This window comes from Triticum dicoccoides, chromosome 5B, assembly GCF_002162155.2.
Source record: "Triticum dicoccoides isolate Atlit2015 ecotype Zavitan chromosome 5B, WEW_v2.0, whole genome shotgun sequence".
In the NCBI taxonomy this organism is placed as follows: Eukaryota; Viridiplantae; Streptophyta; class Magnoliopsida; order Poales; family Poaceae; genus Triticum; species Triticum dicoccoides.
Genome location: NC_041389.1, coordinates 432303732 through 432313303, shown reverse-complemented (window position 1 = coordinate 432313303; position 9572 = coordinate 432303732).

The window sequence follows — 9572 nt, the reverse complement described above, 5'->3', positions numbered from 1 at the left end:
GCGCCCCCTGCCTCGTGAGCACCCCGGAGGTCCACCGACGTACCCCTTGCACCCATATATACCTACGTAGCCTAAAACTTCCAGAACAGAAGATAGATCAGGAGTTCCGCCGCCGCAAGCCTCTGTAGCCACCAAAAACCTCTCGGGAGCCCTTTCCGGCACCCTGCCGGAGGGGGATCCCATCACCGGTGGCCATCTTCATCATCCCGGCGCTATCCATGACGAGGAGGGAGAAGTTCACCCTCGGGGCTGAGGGTATGTACCAGTAGCTATGTGTTTGATCTCTCTCTCTTGTGTTCTCTCTCTTGTTCCCACTATGGCACGATCTTGATGTATCCCGAGCTTTGCTATTGTAGTTGGATCTTATGATGTTTCTCCCCCTCTACTCTCTTGTGATGAATTGAGTTTCCCCTTTGAAGTTATCTTATCGGATTGAGTCTTTTATGAGAACACTTGATGTATGTCTTGCGATCCAATGTATGTTTTGGCGATCAACTTGCGGGTTTCGTGACATTGGGAACCTATGCATAGGGGTTGGCACACGTTCTTGACTCTCCGGTAGTAGCTTTGGGGCACTCTTTGAAGTACTTTTATGTTGGTTGGATGAATCTGAGATTGTGTGATGCATATCGTATAATCATGCCCACGGATACTTGAGGTGACAATGGAGTATCTAGGTTACATTAGGGTTTTGGTTGATTTGTGTCTTAAGGTGTTATTCTAGTAGGAACTCTTTTATAGATCAATCCGAATGAATAACTTTGAGGTGGTTTCGTACCATACCATAATCTCTACGTTTGTTCTCCGCTATTAGTGGCTTTGGAGTAATTCTTTGTTGCATGTTGAGGGCTTGTTATATGATCTATCTATGTTATTATTGTTAAGAGAACTTGCACTAGCGAAAGTATGAACCCTAGGCCTTGTTTCCTATCATTGCAATACCGTTTACGCTCACTTTTATCGCTCGTTACCTTGCTGTTTTTATTATTTCAGATTACAAAAACCTTTATCTACTATCTATTTTGCACTTGTATCACCATCTCTTCGCCGAACTAGTGCACCTATACAATTTACTATTGTATTGGGTGTGTTGGGGACACAAGAGACTCATTGTTATTTGGTTGCAGGGTTGTTTGAGAGAAACCATCTTCATCCTACGCCTCCTACGGATTGATAAACCTTAGGTCATCCACTTGAGGGAAATTTGCTACTGTCCTACAAACCTGTGCACTTGCAGGCCCAACAACGTCTACAAGAAGAAGGTTGTGTAGTAGACATCAAGCTCTTTTCTGGCGCCGTAGCCGGGGAGGCTAGGTAAAGGGTACTCACACTCCGTCAACTAAGCTCTTTTTTGGCGCGGTGAGTGCTTGAAGGTATATCTTTAGATCTTGCAATTGAATCTTTTTGTTTCTTGTTTTAGGACTAGTTTAGTTTATAAAAGAAAACTACAAAAAAAATGGAGTTGAGTTTGTCTCATACGCTTCATCTTTTTAATATCTTTAATGAGAATGATGGAAAGGAAAATTGTGCTCAAGTGCTAGAAGAAGAATTACATAGAATGCTTGGCATAAAATATGTGAATGATGAGCATGATTGCAATGTTGTTAGTATGAATTCCTTGAATATCCATGATGCTAATGATATGCAAATCCACAAGCTTGGGGAAGCTATGTTTGATGAATATGATATATTTTGTCCCCCAAGCTTTGATGAGCAAATTTATTTTGATGAAAGCATGCCTCCTATCTATGATGATTATTGTGATGACACGTATGCTTTAAATAATAATGATAACCATGAAACTTGTCATCTTGATCTTAATTTTCAATCACATGATAGTTATTTTGTTGAGTTTGCTCCCACTAATATTAATGAGAAGAAATTTGCTTATGTGGAGAGTAGTAAATTTTCTATGCTAGTAGATCATGAAAAGAATGCTTTAGGTGTTGGTTATATTGTTGAATTCATTCATGATGCTACTGAACATTATTATGAGGGAGGAATATATCCTTGTAGGAATTCCAATAATATCAAGTTTCCTCTCTATGTGCTTAAAATCTTGAAGCTATGCTTGTTTTACCTTCCTATGCTTGTTGATTATTGTTCCCATAAGTTGTTTGTTCACAAAATCTCTATGCATAAGAAGTGGGTTAGGCTTAAATGTGCTAGTCATATGCTTCATGATGCTCCCGTTATGTTTCAATTCTTATCTTTTATGTGAGCATCATTGTCATCATCATGCCTAGCTAGAAAGGCATTAAAGAAAAGCACTTGTTGGGAGACGACCCAATATTTATCCTTACTGTTTTTTGTGTGTCCACATGATTATGCTACTGTAGTAATCATGTTTTATAGCTTTTGTTTCAATAAAGTGCCAAGTAGAACCTTTAGGATAGCTTACAGTGATTGTTGTGTTGATCCTGCTGAAAATCAGAAACTTTTGCACCCAGTAAATTCGGTTTGTTAATTCACAGAAACGTTCTTCTGATCTGATTCTTATTGCTCTGGATTTTTACACAAATTGCTTAGGACTTCCTAATTTTGTAGGATTGTTTGAGTTCCAGAAGTATACGTTTGATACAGATTACTACAGACTGTTCTGTTTTTGACAGATTCTGTTTTCTATGTGTTGTTTGCTTATTTTGATGAATCTATGAGTAGTATCGGAGGGTATGAACCATAGATAAGTTGGAATACAGTAGATATTACACCAATATGAATTTAGAATGAGTTCATTACAGTACCTTGAAGTGGTCTTTTGTTTTCTTTCGCTAACGGAGCTCACGAGTTTTCTGTTAAGTTTTGTGTTTTGAAGTTTTCAAGTTTTGGGTAAAGATTCAATGGACTATGGAATAAGGAGTGGCAAAGAGCCTAATCTTGGGGATGCCCATGGCACCCCAAGATATTCAAGGATAACCAAGATCCTAAGCTTGGGGATGCCCCGGAAGGCATCCCCTCTTTCGTCTTCGTTCATCGGTAACTTTACTTGGAGCTATATTTTTATTCACCACATGATATGTGTTTTGCTTGGAGCGTCATTCTATTTTGTTAGTTTTTGCTTGCTTTTAGTTAGAATAATGTTTTGCATCTTTAGGTTCAATAAAAATGTCAAGGATAGCCTTTACCATGCTTATTTTGCTAGTATACATGTTGCTGTTTGAAAACAGAAAGTTTACCGCTGTTGCAAAAATTCCCTAGAAAAGTCAGAGAATGGTATAACGTTGAATATTTTTGCATATTGATCTCTGATAAATTTATTACAGTGGGAATTTTAGTTCATAATTTTTGGAGTCAGAGAAGTATTGATACTGTTGCTTTCTTTACAGACTGTACTATTTTGGCAGATTGCTGTTATGGTTGCATTGTTTACATATGTTTGCTTGTTTAATGATTCTATTTGATGATAGGAGTATTAAATATGCAGAGAAATTTAGTATGCAATGTTGAATAATAATTTTAGTGATTTGTTACAGTAGAAAATGATAAGGTTTTGCATTGGTTTATACTAACCTATCTCACGAGTTCTTGTTGAGTTTGTTGTGAATGAAGCTTTTGATAAAAAAAAAAGAAACCATGATACGAGAGGAATTAAAGAGACACAAAAGTTCAAGCTTGGGGATGCCCAAGGCACCCCAAGATAATATTTCAAGAACTCTCAAGCATCTAAGCTTGGGGATGCCTCGGTAGGCATCCCACCTTTCCTCTTCAACAACTATCGGTTAGTATCGATTGAGCCTAAGTTTTTGCTTCTTAACATGAGTTGTGCTATCCTTGCATTGTCATTTTATTTTGTTTTGCTTGCTGTTTGAATAAGATACCAAGATCTGAATTCTTTAATGAGAGAGAGTCTTCACATAGTTGCATAATTATTTAGCTACTCATTGATCTTCACTTATATCTTTCGGAGTAGTTTGTCGTTTGCTCTAGTGCTTTACTTATATATTTTAGAGCACAACGGTGGTTATATTTTGTAGAAATTGCTAGTCTCTCATGCTTCACTTATATTATTTTGAGAGTCTTTAACAGCATGGTAATTTGAACGAAAACTTTCATAGGAGGTGAATTGGATGCTATGATCAATTTGATACTTGATAATTGTTTTGAGATATGGAGGTAGTGATATTAAAGTCATGCTAGTTGGGTGATTATGAATTTAAAGAATGCTTGTGTTGAAGTTAGCAGGTCCCGTAGCATGCACGTATGGTTAAAGTTGTGTAACAAATTTGAAACATGAAGTGTACCTGGCTTGTGCATCCTTATGAGTGGCAGTCGGGGACGAGCGATGGTCTTTTCCTACCAATCTATCCCCCTAGGAGCATGCGTGTAGTACTTGGTTTTTGATGACTTCTAAATTTTTGCAATAAGTATATGAGTTCTTTTGACTAATGTTGAGTCCATGGATTATACACACTTTTACCTTTCCGCCTTTGCTACCTCTTCCGTACCGTGCATTGCCCTTTCTCACCTTGAGAGTTGGTGCAAACTTCGCCGGTGCATCCAAATCCCGTGATATGATACGCTCTATCACACATAAACCTCCTTATATCTTCCTCAAAACAGCCACCATACCTACCTATTTATGGCATTTCCATAGCCATTCTGAGATATATTGCCATGCAACTTTCCACCGTTCCGTTCATCATCATCATGATGTACATTACTTTTGTCATATTGCCATTCCATGATCATGTAGTTAACATCGTATTTGTGGCAAAGCCACCATGCATTATCTTTCATACATGTCACTCTTGATTCATTGCACCATCCCGGTACACCACCGGAGGCATTCATATAGAGTCATATCTTGTTCTAGTTTCGAGTTGTAATCCTTATGTTGTAATCAATAGAAGTGTGATGATCATCATTATTAGAGCATTGCCCAATCAAAAAAACGGCCAAAAGAAAGAAAGAAAAAAGAAAGGCCCCAAAAAAAAGAAAAAAGAAAAAAGGGCAATGCTACTATCTCTTTTCCATACTTGTGCTTCAAAGTAGCACCTCGTTCTTCATGTATCTATAATTTTTGATTGCTCCATGCTACTTTATCTACTGTTTTAGGCAATATTGGGCTTTATTATCCACTTTTATATTATTTTTGGGACTAACCTATTAACCGGAGGCCCAGCCCAGATTTGCTGTTTTATGTCTATTTCAGTGTTTCGAGGAAAAGGAATATCAGACGGAGTCAAAACGGAACAAAATCAACTGGAGAAGTTATTTTTGGAAGGAAAGCAACCTGATGGACTTGGAGTGCATGTCAGGGGAGTCCCGGGCTGCCCACGAGGGTGGGGGCGCCCCCCCCCTAGGGCACGCCCCCCTGCCTCGTGAGCACCCCGGAGGTCCACCGACGTACCCCTTGCACCCATATATACCTGCGTACCCTAAGACTTCCAGAACAGAAGATAGATCGGGAGTTCCGCCGCCGAAAGCCTCTGTAGCCACCAAAAACCTCTCGGGAGCCCTTTCCGACACCCTGCCGGAGGGGGATCCCATCACCGGTGGCCATCTTCATCATCCCAGCGCTATCCATGATGAGGAGGGAGTAGTTCACCCTCGGGGTTGAGGGTATGTACTAGTAGCTATGTGTTTGATCTCTCTCTCTCTTATTCTCTCTCTTGTTCCCTCTATGGCACGATTCTTGATGTATCCCGAGCTTTGCTATTGTAGTTGGATCTTATGATGTTTCTCCCCCTCTACTCTCTTGTGATGAATTGAGTTTCCCCTTTGAAGTTATCTTATGGGATTGAGTCTTTTATGAGAACACTTGATGTATGTCTTGCGATCCACTTGATGTATGTTTTGGTGATCAACTTGCGGGTTTCGTGACATTGGGAACCTATGCATAGGGGTTGGCACATGTTCTTGACTCTCCGGTAGTAGCTTTGGGGCACTCTTTGAAGTACTTTTATGTTGGTTGGATGAATCTGAGATTGTGTGATGCATATCGTATAATCATGCCCACGGATACTTGAGGTGACAATGGAGTATCTAGGTGACATTAGGGTTTTGGTTGATTTGTGTCTTAAGGTGTTATTCTAGTAGGAACTCTTTTATAGATCGATCCGAAAGAATAACTTTGAGGTGGTTTCGTACCCTACCATAATCTCTACGTTTGTTCTCCGCTATTAGTGGCTTTGGAGTGATTCTTTGTTGCATGTTGAGGGCTTGTTACATGATCTATCTATGTTATTATTGTTGAGAGAACTTGCACTAGAGAAAGTATGAACCCTAGGCCTTGTTTCCTATCATTGCAATACCGTTTACGCTCACTTTTATCGCTCGTTACCTTGCTGTTTTTATTATTTCAGATTACAAAAACCTTTATCTACTATCTATTTTGCACTTGTATCACCATCTCTTCGCCGAACTAGTGCACCTATACAATTTACTATTGTATTGGGTGTGTTGGGGACACAAGAGACTCTTTGTTATTTGGTTGCAGGGTTGTTTGAGAGAGACCATCTTCATCCTACGCCTCCTACGGATTGATAAACCTTAGGTCATCCACTTGAGGGAAATTTGCTACTGTCCTACAAACCTGTGCACTTGCAGGCCCAACAACGTCTACAAGAAGAAGGTTGTGTAGTAGACATCAGTGCGCTAGCGCACCCTCACTAGAAAAGAGCACAAACATACCTGCGGCGACGCGAAGCTCCTCCTCCTTGGCAGCGAGCTGCTCCTTGAGCTCCCGATGCTTGCCCAGGAGCCGGTTGAAGGCGGCAACCCGGAAAGCGTCAACATGCTGAAAAAAGATAGAAGTCAGAACAAGGCCCGGCGATCTAAAGATTAGACCCAACTACTATGTAGTTGGCCCGAACCTCGGGGGCTACACCCAGTGGGTACGCTGGCGCGCCCCCACAATGAAGAAATTACAAGGAAACAAAAGAAGAAGGACTTACCAGGACGGCATGGGCGAAGGCCTCAAGCCGCTCCGTCCGGCCTCGCAGACGGCGGCTAATGGCATCCAGCGCCGCCTCCTCCTGGGTCTGGGGCCCGAAGACGGCCGCACCCCCGCTCCGCGGGTGTTGCGGCACGGCAGCTCGGCGCCCGCCCTGCCGGGGCACCAAGGCGTGCCCCTTGCTGGACGCTTGCAACGCGGCCAGCACCTCCTCCAATGCCGCTCCCGGTGCCGACGGCGACCCGGACGCCGGGACGCCCTGCGTTGCCACCTCAGGCACCGCCACCTGCAGCGTCTCCTCCAGGACGCCACCGCCTCCACCGCCATCAGCCCCCGCGCGCTCGACCATGTCGGCCCGCGGCGGAGTATCGCCCCCCACCTCCACGACCTCCTGGTCGAGGATCACCACCTCAGCCCGGCCCCCACGGCCGCGCTCCCTCACCGATGATGGTTCAAAAATCGTCGCCGCCACCACCCTGCCCTCCGGCATCTCGCGCCAGGCCGGCTCCACGCTGGATCGCGCCCATGCCGCCGCCGCGTCAGTCCAAGCCTGGACCGATGCCGCCTCCAGCTCCGCCTCGGCCCGGTTCCTGTCCCGCCAGGTTAAGGCCTCGGCATCGTCCGGATCCAGGCCGAGGTCTGAGTCGCCTCGTCCCTCCTCCCCGGCCAGGCCGGCAAGGTCAGACCGGCTCCTGCGGAACGCGGCCCCCTCGGCGGCCGCAGCCTCCGTCGCCGCCCTTGCCGGCGCAATGGGCGACCTAAAGAAGAAGGCAAAATAAGCAAAAGAGAGAAGAAATCCAGGCGCGAGCAGGAAATAAAACTTACCCGTCAAGACCGGGACCGGGATCGGCCTCCCGCGCTTCTTCTTGGCCGGCCTCCCGGGCTCGGCCGGGTCCACCGCGCGCTTCGATCTGCGGGGTCATGACACAACGTTGTCCTTTCCATGCTGGCGGCTTGGCGCCGCCCCATGCGAGGACCCGGCTCTGGCCGCGTCGCCGCTTCCCCCACCCAATGCCGCTACACTAACAACCGGCGTCAGCATCGCCTTCACCGCGACATGATCGACAATTCAAGACAAAATAAAGAAGGAAACATGCAAGACTTACCGGCTCGGCGCCCGGCGCCAGCGTCGGACTCGGCCACCTCCTCGCCCCTCGGGCCACGGGCTCCTCTGGTGCCACTGGTGCCACCTGCGATGGAGCCCGGGCGTAAGGGTGCCGGGTTGCGTTCAAGAGAATCTCCCGCATCGCATCGGGACGAAGAAGAAGATGTGTGGCGGCAAAATAAGAAGACCGGACGCTCACCTACGGTGCCGGGTTCGACTGGATATATGGCGCCTTGCCGAATTGCCAATCCTCTCCAAGGTTGGCCTTGGAGATGTCATTGACGCCGCGCGCGACCTGCTCCGCAGACAGCCGCGTCGACCCCATTCGGTTGGGGTCCTGTAGGCCAATCATCTCACCGATGAGGCAGGAGCGCCTCTGAAGCGGGAGGACTCGGCGGGTGATGAACGCGGCAAGGAGGTTCGTGCCAGTGAGCCCCTCCTGCGTCCTCATCACTGTCACCCGCTCGCAGAGGTTGACGATCTCCTGCGACGGGTGCCGGAGTGAGTTGCCCCAGTTCGTCTTCGCCCGCGGCGCTGCGATGACGAAGGAGGGAAGATTGATATGGTCCGCGCCATGGTTGCGGACATAGAAGAAAGAATTCTGCCACTTCTTGGCAGAATCCTTGAGCGGGATCTTGGGGAAATCTTCCCCCGACCGCTTGGAGATGACGGCGGCGCCGCAGTCGGCGAACTCCCCGGCCGACGGGCCCTACTGCTTCAAGGAGAATAAGCGCGCACATAGGTCGATCATCGGCTCGATCCCCAGGTACCCCTCGCACAGGGTCACAAAGCCGGAGAGTTGGACAATGGCGCCGGCGCCAAGATGATGCGGTTGAAACCCGAAGAACTCCAAGAAGGCCCGGAAGAAGGTGCTCACCGGCAGCCCGAACCCGCGCTCAAAGTGAGTGAGGAAGACGACGCGCTCCTGCCCCTCGGGCCGGGGCCTCTGCTCGCCGTGCGGCAGGCGGACGCCGACGTCCGTCTCCCGCGGCAAGCGCCGCGAAGCTCGAAGCTACGTAATGTCCTCGAGGTGACGTTGGAGCCCATCCAAGAGCCCGACGGCAGCGCCATGGGTAGAAGCCAGAAGAAGAAGAGGAGCGAGGAAGGAAGCTCTGCTCGGGGCTGCGGGCGCAGCTGTGCATCGGTGGCAAAGAGCAGAGCACGAGCAGAGGGACAGGAGGGCGCGAGCGAGAATGGTGTCCGCCGCCCCATTGCCCCCCTCAATTTATAAGCCCCGGTTCAAACGTGGGGAAGTGGGATCGTCTGCACGCGCCCGTTCCACTACCCTGCAATAAGTGCGCACGTACGCGCGCACTAACTGCTCGGGGAAGTGCAACCGGCCCCCAGACGCCACAATAAATCCGTGCGCATGGCCCAAGGGCGCGCGGCGGCGGGCCCCCGGCCCGTCGCCCGGTCCCGTCACGTGCGTGGCCTGTCAGGCCCCTCCGACTTTCGGGCGCCGCGTGGCGCCTACGCAAAGCACAAGGGATCGCCTCAAGATTCGACGGGCCCCTAGGTTCTCGCCACGACCGGGATGCCGCGATACGGTTTCCGAGAAAACTGGCACACAGC